Source organism: Fundulus heteroclitus, unplaced genomic scaffold, assembly GCF_011125445.2.
Source record: "Fundulus heteroclitus isolate FHET01 unplaced genomic scaffold, MU-UCD_Fhet_4.1 scaffold_480, whole genome shotgun sequence".
Lineage (NCBI taxonomy): Eukaryota > Metazoa > Chordata > Actinopteri > Cyprinodontiformes > Fundulidae > Fundulus > Fundulus heteroclitus.
The window spans coordinates 52,023-70,480 of NW_023396902.1; the positions used below are offsets into that span (position 1 = coordinate 52,023).

An 18,458-nucleotide genomic window follows, 5' to 3' on the forward strand; every position below is an offset into this window, starting at 1 on the left:
TCCTTTGGGATTAATCATTGTCTCTTCTGCATCAGGACTTTCTAGCCTGCTCTGGAGGCTACCCGTTTCCACAGCGCAGCGTCCACAGCACTCCAGTGACCTCCAAGTCTCACCGGCTCTCCAGCTCCTCCATTCACCTTCTTCCACAACCATCCTCCCTTTAATAAACTTTCTTAAACGGAGCTCTGTGTGTGTGTGGTTCAGTTTGGTTCATCTCTGCAAAACCTGACACACAGTAATTACATTCCTGTGCACAACAAATACTCAAGCTGTTGAATGTCATATTTTAAATTAAAATTGTTTTGTCACATATTTACGAGCTGATATTTTCTACCACTCTCCAAATAAAAAAACAAATCTTGTGGAATTTGTACTGGATAGATTTTTCGCGCATTTTACCCGCATCCGGTTTGCGCGTCAGCAAACCGCCAAAGGTTTTGTGCCAAGACTGCCATCAGAAGTCACTTGTGAAAAGTTCTGTAGCCTTCCAAACCTCCGGCATTTTCACTAGCAGCATAAGGGGGAAAAATGGAGACGGCTGTACTTTTTAGAGGAAACAAGAGAATCATGCTGAGACTTGATGACATGCGCGTTGAGAGAATCTCACGCATCTTTCAGGTCGGTTTTTAATTTTTTTAAATTATTTCAATATTCAGCGAGTTATAGTTTAACTAAAATTGATTCTGCATTACACTGAGCAGAGCAGTCGACCGCCCCAAGATTGCGTCCCTAAATGTCGTCAGCACCTGTAGGCGAGAGCGGTCGATGCGGGGTCTACTCTTTATATTATGTCTATGGTTTTTCAGATACGAAGAGGTAACGTTTATCTGTGGGACAGACGTCACAAACTGCCTACAGCAGTCACTTGGTACAATTTTCTGCAATTTCATCCCCACGATCAAAGCTGTCAATCAAACCGAAGGGCTTTCAGATGATCACTGCTGTGCATCACAGCGTTGTCTTACAGTAGACACAGTATTGGATACTTGAGTTAGCTGATCACCGAGTTCATTTTGTTTTGAAAAATATTACCGGATTCAGAGTGGAGATCAATAATTGAATCTTGGTTTTAAGAAGTTTACTTGGGAATTGTCTCGGTGAAGGAGATCACTGGAGCACAACAGTAGCTTATATATCCTCCTGTGTTTAAAAAAAAAACATAACATGCTGTCACCTTTGCATCAATTTGCACATTGTGTCATACCATTACAATTTCTAAATGTAGCCTTTTAAAAAGGGCAAAGTATTGAATTTCACATCAAAATATCCAGATTTGAATTTCTCAGGAAGTCTGATAGCAAAGCAGATGCACAAATGTGTAACAGTAATACTGAGTTTGTGTCCAGAAGAAGCTCCTATGCTAAATTAAATGTATTTTCATTTTTCAAAGGCTCCACTTAACTGTTTTAATGAATCTGACTATATCCGAAGTCTGTAAAGAGTGTTTAAAAATGTAGTACTGTTTTCTAAAAATATTTTTTTCTCTTAGTCTTAGATAAGAATTCACACTTCAGGAGACTTAGACATAAAACTTTATGGTCCTGTATTCTTTACATTTTTACAGACAGGATTTTTAAATTCGTGTTCACAGCCTTAGTAAAATAAGACTTCATCCTAAGAGTATGACAAAAACCTTTTTCCCCCAACTGTGGGACATTAATGCATTTATTCCTCTTATATTTCAGACACAACACAAAGTGCTGTGCATTGAAAGTCTTACATGGACTTGAACGTTGTGCTGTTTTTACAAAATGAATGTTGTATGATATTGCTGGTTTCTTTTATTCGTGTTAATGCATTTTAGGGCTCTCCATGTGTCTGAGGCGAAGGAGGGAAAGCTTGTTTCAACACGTGTGGTCATGGTGCGTTTCACTGAGTCAGAGGCAACTGTGTCCATCATATTGTCAAAATTAAAAGTTGCCATGGCAGATGACACCCTCTGGAATGAAATTGTTGAGTCTGAAGGGACAACTGGTAATTAGAATATATAACTTTTTCACAGACACCAAAATCATACCACTTATTCCATAGCATTAATGTTGTAAGTAGTGGCATTACATTATTCTTTACTTTAGCTAACTCTGTTGTCTCTGCATTTCTTCTTTGAAGGGTCTGTGTACTGGAAACAAAATGCCAGAAAAGTTTTTGCCGTCAAGACATCGACTTTTCGAGAATTGCACCGGCGCCGTTCAAGCAACAGGTATTTGTTACACACTTAAATGACTCTAGTTTTTTCAGGTTTGTAATGAGATGTAAAGGACACACATACTCATCACAGCCAAAGCAGCACTAATAATGTCATGCTTAGAAGAGCTGCCTCAAGTGGTGTAGTCTACGTGATACGTAGGTATGTGCCATACACCCACTAGAAAATCATAGGAATTTCAGTAAAACCACTTGTGTTGGGTTCAGACAAAATACCTTTAAGTGTCATCTGCTTTAACCAACTGGGGGTTAGAGAAGATAGAGCAGAAATACAATAAAGCACAGAAGCACAGGTTTATACAGGAATCCGTCTTATTTTAGATGGCAATAGTAGATGATCTGCTGGATGATGTCACAGCAAATGTAGTGCTAGACCAGGAGTGCCACTATGAAGAAAAACCAAAAGGGAGAACAAAAAGTTAAATGTAGAAATAAACACAAATAGTAAATTGCAGAACAATAGGAAAACTCAGCAGAGCACTAAAAATAGATGTTGTTGTCCTCCAGCAGTCTAAGCCTATAGCAGCATATCTGTTGAGATAGCTCAGAATAACCTAAACAATCATTAACTAAAGGCTTTGTCTAACAGGAAATTTTAAGCCCAGTCATAAAAGTAGACAGGGTGCCTCATGGACCAAAACTGATATGTAGTTCCACAGGAGATGAGCCTGATGAATATTATATGCGTTATTTGGCATATTAACTTACAAAATTATGTGTTTTAAATACAAATTTTTCTTCCAAGGCTTGTCTGATTTGTTTCTTGTCATCTACACACAACAATAAGCCAAGTAAAGCAGAAGTTAGGGTTGAAACAGCAAAGATCTGTCTTTATCTGCAATGCAAAGTGCATTTAATGTCTCTAAGCACACTACACCCACTACAACGGTTTAGACTTCACCTGTTGCTGGCTCTAAGAGCCGATGCTTTGAAGTTAATCTAAAGAGCGATCTCCAAGGTTTCAATAGAATTTGGCAAAAATGTATTTTTACCAGTATGTAGGCCATGCAAAGCTACATACTAAAAGTTTATAAAATAGGCTTTTACTATTCACTGAAAATGGAGGGAAAATTTGCTACTGCAACTGAAGACACCACGGTGATTGCAATGCTTTGCAGAATGTAAAAACATAAAATAAAACAGCATTTGGCTGCAGTTTAAATAAAGCATAAATAACGAAAATATATAAGTATCATCAAGAACTACTGATTTGAGTGGTAAAAGATTAGCAGTTATTTTTTGTAAAGTTAACATAACAGTTAAGGCTACAAAAGATACTGCAAAATTGAGAGTGCTTTAGGGATCAAGCTAGCTATTTGGGAACTGAGCCAAACTTTCCATCACTGATCTGAATATTTGGCAGGGCACAAGAGTACTCGTATTCCAGGACACGCCATGCTATGGTAGAATGTGGCTATTACATATTCATTAACTAAATTCTGAGTCGGATGAATGGAGCCAGCAGGTAAATCCAGACATACAACAAATTAAAGTGAAAATCTATGCTTTGATTTCTTGCTGGCCAAAGTATACTCTAACCAGTTGACTTTTTGTAGAATTTAATTCCAACTACTATCAAGTCAAACCAAATCATGAATGGTCATTATTTTTCCGTTTTTAGTCTGACACAAACATCACTTGTCATAGCCCTTTTAACAATATTATCAGGCAAAAAAGATTGCACCTGCATACTTCTCATAAGGCTTTTTTAATTTGCTAATCCAATGCTCAATGTGCCAAATGCAGAAATGAAGAAGTGAAAATACTTCGTGAACAAGTGGAATAACTGCTGGAGGCATCTCAAGTGCTAGAAGAGGTTACCAGCAATATTCATAATCTTGTGACCCTGAGCCGGAACCTGTCTCCAGTTTGGCCAGAAATAAAACAGGCCTTTGTCTGTTTGATCTGCAGAGGTAATGTTTCCATTATGCGTGTTTACATATTGGTCAGCTATGCATAACATGTCAGTATTGCAAATTGTTTTGAGTTTGTTCTTTAATTTTGACCAAAAAAGTAACCTAAGACACAATGGACAATGCCATGACTGTGGCTCAATGGTTTGAGTAGTTGATGAAGGATGTGGGTTCGATTACAGCCTCTCCCTTTCACATGTTTATGGATCCCTGTGCGAGACACTGAACTCCGAGTTGCCTGCCGTTCTGCGTATCGGTTTATGGATGTGTGCTTGTTGTTCAGTGCAATTGGGAGAAAAGTAGCTCCAGAGTACAGCTTTGAGTTTTCAGTTTGACTGGAAAAGTGTTTCATAAGTTTGGCCCATTCACCACACTGGGGCACTCAAGGTGCTTTCTGTTGTACATTTATCATAGTGGAATATAGTTTTTGTTTTTTTGTTAAGATGCATAGCCTGGAAGAACTGCATCCTATGCAGAATGTATTAAACTAATCTGTCCTTTTTCAGCTGTTATGACTCGCCCCATGTTTTAGTCCTGCTGTCGGAGCCTGGTGGGATGTGCAGAGTGTGTTCAGGAGTGGAGGAACAACTCTGATCAGTGCCTCAAGTGTAGAGATGACCTGCCAAGCTACACAGAAGTAGCAGGACTCTCAGAAGCACTTAATTGCCTGAAGTTAATTGAGTAAATACCTAAAATTTTATGTTAATGTATTATGTTTTTTATTATTCGATTACTTCGTGTTCAATATGTTAAAAGTTTTTGGCTAACTACTTGTTTTTGTTTTTTTGTTGAATCAGTACAGCTACTAAATTGGTTTATATTTCATCTTGTATTTTTGTCTGAATTGTGCTTCCTATTTTGTTTTGAAGTCATTCAAACATAACTCTAGTGTTTATCCCTTTTAAAGAAAACAGAACACAATGAAAAAAGGATGAGCAATGCCTTGTAGAACTTTTTACGTAGAAAAATGTTTATGACGGTTCTGCTGGTGCAGCAGAAACATAGACTTGAAGAAACTGGCTCTGTGCTGTGAATAGCTCTGGATGTTAGAGCCGAGTCTAGATAGGATGTTGCACAAGCTGCTGTAAGTGAAGAACTATTCACACCCTCTCTATACCACTGAAGAGACAATTAAGTGTTCACCACCAGTGTGTTGTAACATTAGAATAGCTCATGATCAAACAGTCATTGAGATGGTGCACTAACAATTACCAAATTTAATGGAAAAACAAAATTTATTATTTTACTAAATGACAGTATAGTTCTCTCTCCTGACAGTTGCAGAGAAGTCATGTTTATTATGGAGTTCAAAGACATCCCATACAGGTAAAAAAACTGCCCAGGTTAAAGTTATTTAGAAAGGCAAAAATGTTTTTTAATATCTCAAACTTATTCAAGCTGAACCATAGGCTGACATTTCAATAACTTCACAGCATTATTTAAGACAAAGTTTTATTAAAGTGGAATGAAATGTAAAAACTAGTTACATAAGGCAATAGCTTAAAGTTTACAATAGAACATAACATATTTCCAGTTTTTGTACATAATTAAGTAATGTGCCATTAAGGTAGTGATGGCGAGATGAAGCCTCATGAGGCATTGAACCACTCAGCCAACTGGTTCGAGAAAAGGTTCATTTCTTGACGGTTCATGTGCACACAGCACCACCTACTGGCAAGTTGTATAATCACAGCCAGCTGTATCTTAACACGTGTGATGCATATCATTTTTGTCTATTATGGCTCTTGGGAATGACTTCACAGAAGGTGTAGGACGAAATCATTTGTCTACATAAATTTTGTAAACACATGTGTACAATAAAATATTGTTTGAATGTATTGTCTGTGTGTAATTATTCCCAAAATAGTAGTGACATGATATGGCATGTTGTGTAATAATGTTTTTCTGTGACTCTAGAAAAATGGCATGGGCTTAATCAGGCAGAGGACAGTGAAAGTGCTTATGGAACTAGGGAGGGGGGGGGGGTAGTGAATAGGCTAATGCTTGTGTAACTTGGATGATTTCATGCATTTTTATTAAGAAACAACAATTTCTCCACAGTTTTTGGTTTCAAATGATTTATCTTTTTTGATACTACTTCTCCAACCTTTGAAAAGACACGCTCACATGGCACAGATGATGCCGGGGTGCATAAATAAATAAGTGCAAGTATGTACAGATTGGGGTACTGTGACCAATGATTAGCCCAGTACTATACGGTCCCACATTTTACCCTCAGCAGCAACACTGAAGCACACAGAGGTTCCCGCTGCGTCTTTACGCACGATCCAGCTGCTGATGTCTCCTCTCTTTTCAGCTCAATGCAATTCTAGACAGTAACAGTTTATAACCTATATCACCTTTCACAGCAACAGGTTTCTCATCTCAGTCGACCAGACAAATCTCTATTGCTCTCCTCAGTGCGCTCTGGGCGGTGAGGTGGGAGGATTTTACCCGATGGTGCGCTGCGTGCGAGGGATAAACAGGGTGGAAATGCATAAATAAAAACTGTAAAGGGCTCCTATACAGTGATCATAGGAGCTGACCGGTCTGAGATCAGCCTCCTGATGTTACAAGTTCTTTAAAATGAAAGCGCGCACCCAAATTACAAGTAACGTAATTTTGCGCACCTGAAAAAAGCGCACGGCAGAAGCGCATCGAAGCGCTGAGGCACAGAAATACGGTGCATGTAGTTAAAAAATGCAGAATTAATAAAAACAACTTATAACCAGACGTAGCGTTTTAAACTGCATCTGGTGAGCAGAACTGTTTTATGATCCAGAGTGCAGCCATCACTGGTTCTGAATGAAGGCAATATCTGGCAGCAGCTCTCTTCCCCCGCCCCCTCCCCTCCTGCGTACGTAGTACAGGACCTTACCGGCACACTTTCAACCGCTGGTTAAGACTAAAATTATTCATAACTCTGATCGCTCTTCCTGCTGCTCTGTTAACATGAACTGCAGCAGGAATTACTGATGGCCACAAGCTGTGAAAGAAGCCGAAACATCTCAGCAGAAGGCGGAGTTTTGTCGTCCGCAGCCCAGAGGGGCTTTGTGATTTTTATGCGTGAAAAATGCCATGTGTTGCGTGTGACCGTGTGAAGTCAGTGACGGTCAATGCGTGATAGTTGAGAGCACTGATCTCCTATCTATCTATCTCTCTCCTAAACTCTCCAAACACCAAACTAACTGTCTCAAACTAAATAACCACTATCCAAACTCTGCTATCCAAACTATCAAAACTCTATCCACTCTCTCAACTGACCGCAACTCGCCTACAACAACCCACATTTTGAATGGAGCCTGTGAGGTTTCTAAAAGCTGTCGAAGCCGCGCCAACATCTGAACCACTTCCCGAAGCAGTCACGTGGTACAGCCGGCCAGCGAGGCTTCGGACGTCATCGTTTTCGGCTCCTCCCCTAAATGAAGCAAGCCTCGATACGCGCTTCACGGAAACGCCCCCTCCATTACTCGACACACGCCTCGAAGCCTCGGCACATAACGTAACATCACTACATTAAGGTTTTGTCAGGTTCAAACACCTAAAACATTCATTAACAACACAAGAAGGAGAGACAACAATGAGATGGGTTTTCAAATAATCTTGCAAGGAGATCGAACGGAGATGCTTAATACAGATGTCCAAATTCGATCTGAAGCAAATCCGTCGCCCCCTCTCTATTTATTAGGAAAGGGAATCCCTGGTTCCATTTTGAATCTAAGGGGTAGGGATAAGCAAAATAACTGTGACCTTCCAGATAAAACCAAGCAGTTCACACAGTGCAGCACTCCAGATGGCTGAATAGAGTTCATAAAAACACTTATCATAGTCACAACATATTTCTCTGCTTTCTGCAGGCCTTCTGCAAATATAAGAGAGAGATCTAAAACCTTAAAACTTCTTAGTAGTAAAGAGTAAATGTATATGATAAATAAAATGAAAATAGTAAATAACATAAAATATGTAGACATAGTAATAATAATTCTATCATTCCCCCCTGTTATCATTTAATATACTCTTTTTCTCATCTCACTTCAATCGTTCATGATGTCTTCTTTCTTTTAAAAAGTAGCAGCTTATTAATAGAGTCCTTTGGTTCAACCGCGATCTTTCGTACAGCTGAATAATATTTTCCACAACATTGAAGGTTCCCGTGTTGGAACCGGGCAGTGCTGTAACTTTTAGTACAGATCAACATGAATGCTTCATAGAGTTGTATCACACAAGAAAAAAGGTTTAGCTTTTATTTACAATTTAGGGTTCATCTAATTAAGTAAGGCCTGTTTTAGGTCCCTATGCGCACATTATTTGAATTTTACATTAGACTAGATAAGAAAAAACTGTTCAGTAACCAAGGTCGAATCTGTCTACTCTTCACCCACCCTGTAAAACCCCTCACTTGTTTCTCCATTTACCATTCCCATGGACAATCATCCATCACTTTCATACTTGACAAAGACCCAGCCTGCCCTCTGATGCCCCTCAGTGGTACTCCTAGATTTGTAATCAGAAAAATTCATCCTATCTAAAAGATGATAAAAACTGATTTGACCCCAGGTGAAATCCTGCTCTCGGCCAATCTGAGCGAGAAGTACCTCTATTGAAACTAGGAGTTACCATTACCAGCTAAGATTAAAGGAACTTTAGAGCCAATCAGACCCTGGTTCTTCCTATATCAAAGCAAAAAATTGCATAAACCGTAGGTCTTTGTGTGTCTGAAGCAAACAGTTTCCATCCTTTCCCATAAATCATATTGAACATAATGTGACATCACAGTGTAGATGTCTTAAACATGCAAAAAATCAAAGTAAGTCAGTAGAACAGAGCAGTTAAACAAACAGTAACACAATATGAGAAGAGTCCAAAACGTCAAGAACGCAAAGTTAAGAAAGCCTTCAGGCCATTCAGGCACAAGGCAGAAATTAATCTAATCGCGCTTAGTGTCTCTTCAGGCAACTCCTCCCGTTGAAGAATAAGAAATCAGAGTTCTCTGGCTTGTTCATCCCCAGTCCTCTTCTTGGTTCCCCCTCGCAGGCTGGACGATTGAGTTCGATGGTAACGAATGTTCAGTTCTGGATGGGCACTGAGCATTTTATTTTGCATTTCTCTCTAATAAAACACTTTGTGAAGATGGTCTGCAGACACGAGAGCTTGTTTCTATTGGGGAACAGAAACAAGGTGTAATTAGTGTTCTTATCAAAAAAAAAAACATTCATGTCATTTATTAAAAAACATCCTCCAAGCACTTTCACATTCAAGATATTTCCGTGCACAATTATTTAGCTCCCAGAATTATGCAATTTAATTATTAGTTAAAAGAGTAATCTTTAAGTTCAAATGTGTTTGCAGTAGTTTCCTAATAATTCTTAACAGAATGCATCCAATGTTTGCCTTAACTTTCATTGTCTGACAGTTGAAGTTCTCTGCAACATAATTTCATCAACATATTCGTTTCATGTCATTTCCCATTTTATTTTAAAACCCCAACTGAGAAAAAGGAAGCCTTTCCATGTGAAAGCCTTTCCCCTCTCTCTCTCTCTCTCTCTCTCTCTCTCTCTCTCTCTTTTTTTTCTAAAAGAAAGAAAGTGAGGTGCTGTTCTGCACAGAAAAGACAAAATATTTATACCATGCTGTTACCGTTCAAGGATGCCAAGGTTCTTCAAAACAAAGCAGTGAGCAGGAGAGAACAGGAGCTTTTTGAAAACGTTCTAAACATTGTTGAACAACTAAAGCTACTCAAGCAAATCAGAATTAGTTCCCAATTTAATCCTAAAATAAAGTAAACCACACATGTGATTATTTGCCATTATTTAACTGAGGATTAAGGACTTTGATTAAGAAGTTCTTGGATGAATTCGTCTCTGCGTTCCTATTTGTCTAGGCCTCTGCAATCTGATCTATGTGTTCTGAGTGCCTGGTCAGGAAGGGTTAAGGTTCTCTGAAGCTTTCTGTTTTCAGCAACCCTGAAAACCCAGAACCCTTTACAGTCAGTGTTAGGTGTCAGGTAACCTGTGGGACAACGTCATAGTCTCCCTTGGTTCCAACCTGGTTCCACCAGCTGTGTCAAGTTTACAACAGGGCAAGCCACAGCAGCTCGTTCTGGGTGCCATGCCCCAGGGGTCTCCACACCCCCCCTGTGTGTCTGGAACCTCTCTCGTTGTAAGGATCTCACCTTACGTCCCGTTCAAGATGTTCTTTACACAACAGGAGTTCCAATGTGGGATGTCTTTTGCTGCTTTAATGTTCCTCAGAGAAAACCTTCATTAATTCCTAGCAATCCTGACCAGATCCAAAATGTCTCCATAATTTAATCTAATTAAATAAATCTTACTTCTTTTCTGTATGTAAGAGGATAACCATATCCTGATCTAAAAGCCCTCAGGTTAACAATTAGCTAACCTCTGTTTTATGTGTTCTTCCCCTTAGGATGTTTTAACAACCAGTTAAAAGAACTATTGAGTTATTTGTTCTAGTCGAGAGATATTAAATCTCCATAAATATTGTAACAATTTTACACTGATGCTTTAATCCTAAATCTACCCATGTTAGTTATAGTAGGATGTGTCATTATGCTAATTTTATTGCAACCTTATCCATTTTAGCCAGTAACCTTTTGTTACTGTTTTATTGATGCCTGCCGGATTGGCAGAAATCTGCTTACTCTAAGATGTTCATTAAATTAAATTTGAATTTAAAAGTTCAGATTACTCTGCTTATATAGTGAAAACCAATTAATTTCTTTATTTATTCAACTGTTGATATAATATCCACTTAATTTATTAGGTTGCTCTATGATTCCATCAAGTTGCTTCTTTAAAAGTTTTCACCTTCACATAATGTTAATGTGTTTCGTAATGTGTGTTTTGTTTTAATTGTGTACAAGAAAATCTGAAGTGAAATGCATGAAGTCGTGTCTGCAGAACTCATCTGTGTTTGTTGTCGAAGGTTGTCCGATGCTTCAGTCATAGTCCTTCATTGTCCTTTTCCAGTCCAATGTCTGACTTAAGCACAACATTCTCCTTCCCTTCAAGAGTCCATCCTCCAGTTCTCGCAACTGAAAAACAGAATGAATTCTGCCAGCATTTTTTGCCAAAGAAACGCTCCATAGGTTGAAAAGAAATTACAGCAAAGGAACCGCTGTGTTCCCTCTAACATGACAAACATAAAAGAAATAAAGTAATTTAAAAGATAAATCAAACTTTGCCTCTGACAAAATAAAACTCAAAACTGGATCAGGCTGAAGTCAATGACATCACCTTTTCTCTTTTGTCCCATGGATCAGCTCTCATGTCACTGCAGCACCGTTTTGGTATTCACTCGCATCTGAGAATGTCTAAAAAGAGACTAAATCTCTCTGTTAGCACATTCCTATCATATTGACCAGGTTTCTTTGCAAAGAAAAAGAAGCAGAAAGACAGAACTGTTAATAGCATAAAGCAACAAACATTTTTAAGACACCACCTTTCTTTTGAAACGCTGTTCAAAACATCTCTAAAAGAAAAAAAATCAAAACAAAATAAATAACCAAAAAACAAAATTGTCTCCCAAGGAGCACAATTATGTATTTTCCAATATGACATAGCAGGGCCGGATTATCCATAAGGGCCAGTGGGCCAGTGCCCAGGGGCACCAACCATGTGGGGGGGGGGGGGGGGGGTCACTACATGCCACATGCTTTAAAAATATATTTTTCATAAATTGTTATATTATTTACATGAAATTGTTGAAAGACCATACATTATTCATTTTGTGAACACTGATGTCACAATAATAATAAATGATAAATAAATCAAGATTAGGCTACATGATTTATCACTCCCCCTCCCCAATCTGTCATAGTCGAGCTGGTCCACAAGTACGTTCAAATGTATCGTCTTTTTTAACGCTACAGAAAATTAATCCAAAATGAACAGACATCAAAAGCTGTGCTTTTTGATTTCAACATTTTAAAATGAGATATTTGAATATTGCTCACTGCTCATATGCCTACATGTAGTTGTGTAAGTTAGTAAATAGTAAATTACATTACAGAAATCCCCTTGATTATGTCTGATGGGTGGGGGGGCTTTGAGGTATAATTCAATTCAATTCAATTCAATTCAATTTTATTTATATAGCGCCAAATCATGAAACATGTCATCTCAAGGCACTTTACAAAGTCAAGTTCAATCATATTATACAGATTGGGTCAGATTATACAGATTGGTCAAAAATTTCCTATATAAGGAAACCAGTTGATTGCATCAAAGTCCCGACAAGCAGCATTCACTCCTGGGGAACCGTAGAGCCACAGGAAGAGTCATCTGCATTGTACATGGCTTTGCTGCAATCCCTCATACTGAGCAAGCATGAAGCGACAGTGGGAAGAAAAACCACCCATTAACGGGAAAAAAAAAACCTCCGGCAGAACCGGGCTCAGTATGAACGGTCATCTGCCTCGACCGACTGGGGTTACAGAAGACAGAACAGAGACACAACAAGAGAAACAAAAAAGCACAGAAGCACACATTGATCTAGTAATCTGTTCTACATTAGATGGTAGTAGCGGGTGAGCCGTCTTCTCTGGATGATGTCACAGTTAACAGAACGCCAGACCAGGTGTACCTACTATGAAGAGAAAAGAGAGAGAACAGAAAGTTAAAGCAGAAATGACAACACATAATGCATAATTGAAGAACAGTAGAACTCAATATAGTGAGAAAATTAGATCCTGATATACTCCAGTAACCTAAGCCTATAGCAGTAAAACTATAAAGGTAGCTGAGAGTAACATGAGTCACTAGTTATAATTTTTGTCAAAAAGAAAAGTGCCCAGGGGCACCACATTGTCTTAATACGGGCCTAGACATAGGTTTTTGACTTATTACAAACTTTTGACATCCTTCTGGTCCATTGACCATGTGTATTTGCTGTTAGTAATATCTTTATTTATATATAACTTCCCAAATCTCAATTGGTCAAGCGTTAAACCTTAAAGCAAAGATTTTGTCTTTTAGGTTTCTGAGCTTCTAGTGTTTCTCTATAAATGATAAGAGTTTTCCCAGTAAGCACATTGAGAAGGCTACCCAAAACAACCCAAGATTAGAATTAGAATTTAACCATTCAGAAGCTGTCTTTATTTTATTTTTCCCTCTGACATAGTTTTCATGCTCCCAGGCCAGAACACACAGACCCAGCCTTGCCATAAACATTCAGATGTTTACATCATGGTAAGAGTTGTTTATCATATCTATTGTCCTTCTCAGGTTATATTGTCCCTCTGAGGTTCAATGTGGCCTTCTGATATTCTGACGCTTTTTAAAATTTCTTAATAGTTGCATTCAAATTCTAAGTAAAAAGAAATAAAATAAATGAATAGAAAACCCTTAGAAAAGCAATTCATATTTAGTTCCATACAGTTTGTTTAAAGCACAGTTTTTCTCATCTATTTAAAATCAAAAATCATGTATATCTAAACTTCTTTCACATGGACTGGTTTGTGATGAATCATTATTATAAGAAATGAGATCTCAGTAATTTTAAATTACTTTAGGGCTAAAAAACAAGTGATAGGATCTCAGCCTAAATTAGTAAAACAGTAAACTTAACAAGCTTATGTAAATCTTATTACCAGTTCCAATTTTCTAACAAAGCTGAAATATTTTCGTTCAAGCCATGTTAATCTCTCCGTGTCTCAATTTAATTTGGTCCTGATATTTAATGTTAAAAAAACAAACTTTGTTATTGAAGTATCTCTTGTTCCTTCTTTAGTTTTTAGTTAACATAGTTCATGCTTAAAATGTTATTTGAATTAGGGAGCTGCAGTTCTCCCAAAACAAATGAACATCTTTGAAACCATGACTTATAAGTTCACCCAGACAAACGTTTAGTTAAATAGATACATACATACAGTTACATAGAAATGATGACATTCAGAAAAAACAAACAGACGAAGGCCTGTTTTTTTCATTATCTTACACAGACAGATCTATGTTTTTAATATTTTTCAAAACATCTATGGCAACGCTGAAAGATGTTTTCAAAGTGTTAAGTTCCCGCTTAGTTTAAAAAGTGGGAAGGGTGCGCTGGCTAAGACCCCCCTGTGTTTCGTCCAAACACGGTTTTACGCTTAAGTCCCGCAAGGGTACAACTCTTTGTCTTGCAGACACCTGGACGCTTATCCATTTTTGAAAGTTATACGTCGCTATTAGCAGTTCAGAACACTTTTATCCACAACGGAAGTGTCTAGTCAGTCCCCCCATGTAAACGCTTCCCCGGTGCAACGTCCTTTTATTTCCGTTTCCGTTTCCCTTTTTTATTCATTTTATTCAATTTTCGCTTTTCTTTTTTCAACCAGATATAAGTCTGGTGTATCATCTCTAAACTAAGGCTGTCAAACTATTAATTTTATTATTTCAATGAATCTTGTATTTTATCTTTTTATTACTCAAAGTATTAAAGCTCATTTGGGAATCTTAATATGCAATTTTGCAATAAATGACACTAGTTAAATTATGCTTGTACCAAAAAAAATAAAATTTTTCTTTTTTCTTTTTCAGTTGTCTCAAAGAAATGTTTAATCCCCTGCCAAATATCAACTATAATAACTTTTTACCACTATTCTGGCCAAATTCTCCCTTCACGAAGATCAACTCCACAAAGTACTTTTCCACTGTAAATCTCTTCACTCAGACACTATTCTGAGCCACACATATGCACACACATATACGCAGATTTACACACACAGACCCACTCGCGCACACACACACTCTCAAGCGCTGTGGGTTCAAACATTCTCTCCTTTCATGCAATGATCCTATTAAACAACACATTACGTTGGACAAGATATAACAAAAACAAAACATATCAGACAGACAGACAGCTTGCGCGAAAAGAGTCTTCTGCGACACTTTGTTTTTCTTTTCTTTTTTCTACGGGACCTTTAAATACCTCCTTGTTTAACCGGTGTATTTTCAAATACTCCCAAATTGTTTCTGTGGGATTCCCTTTTAAATCTCTTCATTTATTAATAATACCTTCCTGGAATTTTAGATATTTTTCGTTTGTTAAATCACCCCTTAAACCTGCATTGTATTATTTTACCCATGAAGCTAAAGGTTTTATTTTATCAGGGTCCTGCTGTTCAATGAATTTTCAGTCTTTACTCTGGAGCTGTTTCAACGTTTTCCTTTGTCCCTTTCCCATTTTTATAAATTTGATCCAGTCCTGTAACACATAGGATGTTCTATAGGCTGGGAGTTTTACACCGTGGCGTAACAATAAAATACCTGTTGTGGTAATTATCACTTCAACTATTTCGAGTGGAGAATTCTTGCTAGACCTCCACAAAGGCTTGTTACTTACGATCCCACTGTTTTTAAATGAAAAGAAAATACCTAGTGGTATTTAATTTTCCAGTCATACACACAAACACACAAACACACAATGCAGACGTTAGTTTTGTAGGACTCTTCCGCCCTGCCTCGAATTACACGGCCTATTATCAGGACGCCGTTATCCTTTTTTCTTTTTCTTTTTTCTACACAGACTTTTTGGGCTCTGTTACCCCTTCGATTCACAGACCTTTTGGGCTCTGTTACCCCTTAGTGTACCTATCAGTGCCAAGGATGATAGGGTTTGTTATCACGGACTTTCTCGGACTCCGTTATCCCTTCTATGCGCAATACCTCTCAGGTACTCATTTATACCTTTAAAAAAACAAATCCACTCACCACTGCTGTCAATCCTCCCTCGGACTTCCCGTCAACAGTCAGAAACCCAGAGGCGAGATGGACTAGGCCCTTGGAAAAGGATCTGAATGCAGTGATCACTGACTTTTCACCCGGTTCACCTCACCCAGAGGAAATCCTCCTGTATGTTGGGATCCGGCTCGAAGGACCAATTAAATGTCAGGTTCAAACACATAAAACATTCATTAACAACACAAGAAGGAGAGACAACAATGAGATGGGTTTTCAAATAATCTTGCAAGGAGATCGAACGGAGATGCTTAATACAGATGTCCAAATTCGATCTGAAGCAAATCTGTCGTCCCCTCTCTATTTATTAGGAAAGGGAATCCCTGGTTCCATTTTGAATCTAAGGGGTAGGGATAAGCAAAATAACTGTGACCTTCCAGATAAAACCAAGCAGTTCACACAGTGCAGCACTCCAGATGGCTGAATAGAGTTCATAAAAACACTTATCATAGTCACAACATATTTCTCTGCTTTCTGCAGGCCTTCTGCAAATATAAGAGAGAGATCTAAAACCTTAAAACTTCTTAGTAGTAAAGAGTAAATGTATATGATAAATGAAATGAAAATAGTAAATAACATAAAATATGTAGACATAGTAATAATAATTCTATCAGGTTTAAAGGCAATTCATGTAATTATGACATGAAATTAAAGTAAACATTTTTGACTTTTTGCACTAAAACAATATCTTTGATGCCAGTTGTCTCTGGATAAACGTTTACAAATAAAATGAAGCAATACTCTATGCATTAAAGAAACGGCTTCACAAATAAGTAACTCCACTATTAGTGTGAATTCAATTTCTAATTTTCTTTATGGGGCAGTGATAAATTTTACATTCAAAGTGGAACAGTGTTTTTTAAATATGTAGTGAAAAGTTTACAACACTGTCAGAGTTAAAACATTCATTACAGAAATATTTTCCTCCTCTTGGAAGACAGAATAATGACAGTAACTTTCACTTCAGGGTGTTTTCTTTTGTGTAGAGTTTAAATTGATCCATCTCCAGCAAGAGTTATTAGAGGACTTTAAAAGTGTAGCACAAAATAGAAGGGTATGCACAGTTCAGGGCATAAATCAGTCCCATAAGCAGTGGACATCTTTCGCTGTACTCTTGCATCCTGGGACAATCTCTTAGCTGTCAGATTTTGAAAACAGAGTTACTGACATCACTCTTGCTGTCCTGTATGACACACACAACAACAACAAAAATAATGTAACTGAGAAGCAAAAATGCAGGGATAAAAATTTTTTCTAACTCACTCCTGTTTATATTGGCTGTTTTCCCAGATATATATCTAAAAAAATTCTCCCCCACAAAAATAAAGTCCCACACACAACACACCGTTTCATAAATGTTCCATTTATTGACTATGAGGTGTTAAAATATGCTGGATATGGTGATTAACTGTCACATTAATGAACAGCGACATCTGCTGATCATTTAAAATACCTGTCCTGAGTGTCAAATTTGCCATGCCTTTCCTGTCGCAGTTAAATCTCTCTGACACTCAATAGATGACTTAATTCCGAGTAAACCCTGTAGCTATAAAAATTATAAATATATATTACATCTAAATATATGTATATATTCATATATGTATTAGACCTGCTTTAATTTAAAACACAGAAGTTTCGATGAGGGCAGAAAACACAATGAAAGTTTCTCCATGCCATGCCTTTATTTTGAAGGGCACCGAACCGGCAGGCTTGAAAGCCACGCCCATTTTTAAAACCGAAATCAACGGGTGAGTTTTAATAAGATGGTAAAAATGTAAACAATCCGACGCAAATGTGTCGCATGCTTCTGCGGTGGCTGGCGGCCGGCGGCGGGCGGTGCGCGAAGGCGCTTGGCTGCAGGGCCGATCGACGCCGCTCGCGGCTTTAATTATTTAAGCAGAACAATGACCAGTGCAAAATTAAGTTGTATTTACCGTATTGGCGCCGGTAGGAGCTGCAGATCATAAAGCCAGCAAACAGTGGGAACACAGCAACTCGTTCAAAGGTAAGCTGCGCTCAGACGGGCTCTGGCCCATGCTAGTTTAGTAGCTGCTAACCGTCAGTGCTAACAACCACTCGCGCATGTAATGTACTTTTAACTTGCTGCTATGTGTTTCAAACGTTTAGAACACACTCTCATTGACATCGGGATACTGTGGAAAGTTATGTTCGGTCTTACAGCCGCGATCCAAGCGAGCCGACGATCTCTTTATCTCTGTAACTCGTTCAAAGGTAAGCTGCGTACAGACGGGCTCTGGCTCATGCTAACCGTTAGTGCTAACAACCACTCGCGCATGTAATGTACTTTTAACTAGCTGCTATGTGTTTCAAAGGTTTAGAACACACTCTCATTGACATCGGGATACTGTGGAAAGTTATGTTCGGTCGACTTACAGCCGCGATCCAAGCGAGCCGACGACTCTTTGTTATCTCTAACAGTTGTTCTCCGTGGTTGCGCCTCCAGGCAGGAAAGCGGTGGAAAATTAATCTGTTTCTATGTTTTTCCCATGGCGATCATGTGTTGCGCTGTTACAGCCCACAATACAGCAACGGTTTACCATGGTTGAAATCAAGTTAAGGTGAAATTAATCAAATTAAAACA

The 18,458-nt window shown here is 38.2% G+C and overlaps 1 non-coding gene across 1 annotated transcript; it reads left to right on the forward strand.

The window, feature by feature from the left end:
* The first annotated feature begins 1,180 nt into the window (after positions 1 to 1,180).
* LOC110368232 lies at positions 1,181 to 5,758 on the forward strand. The gene is made up of 4 exons (XR_004929577.1): positions 1,181 to 1,974; positions 2,110 to 2,200; positions 3,952 to 4,118; positions 4,625 to 5,758. It is a non-coding gene; the product is annotated as an uncharacterized LOC110368232 (transcript).
* The last annotated feature ends 12,700 nt before the right edge of the window (positions 5,759 to 18,458 follow it).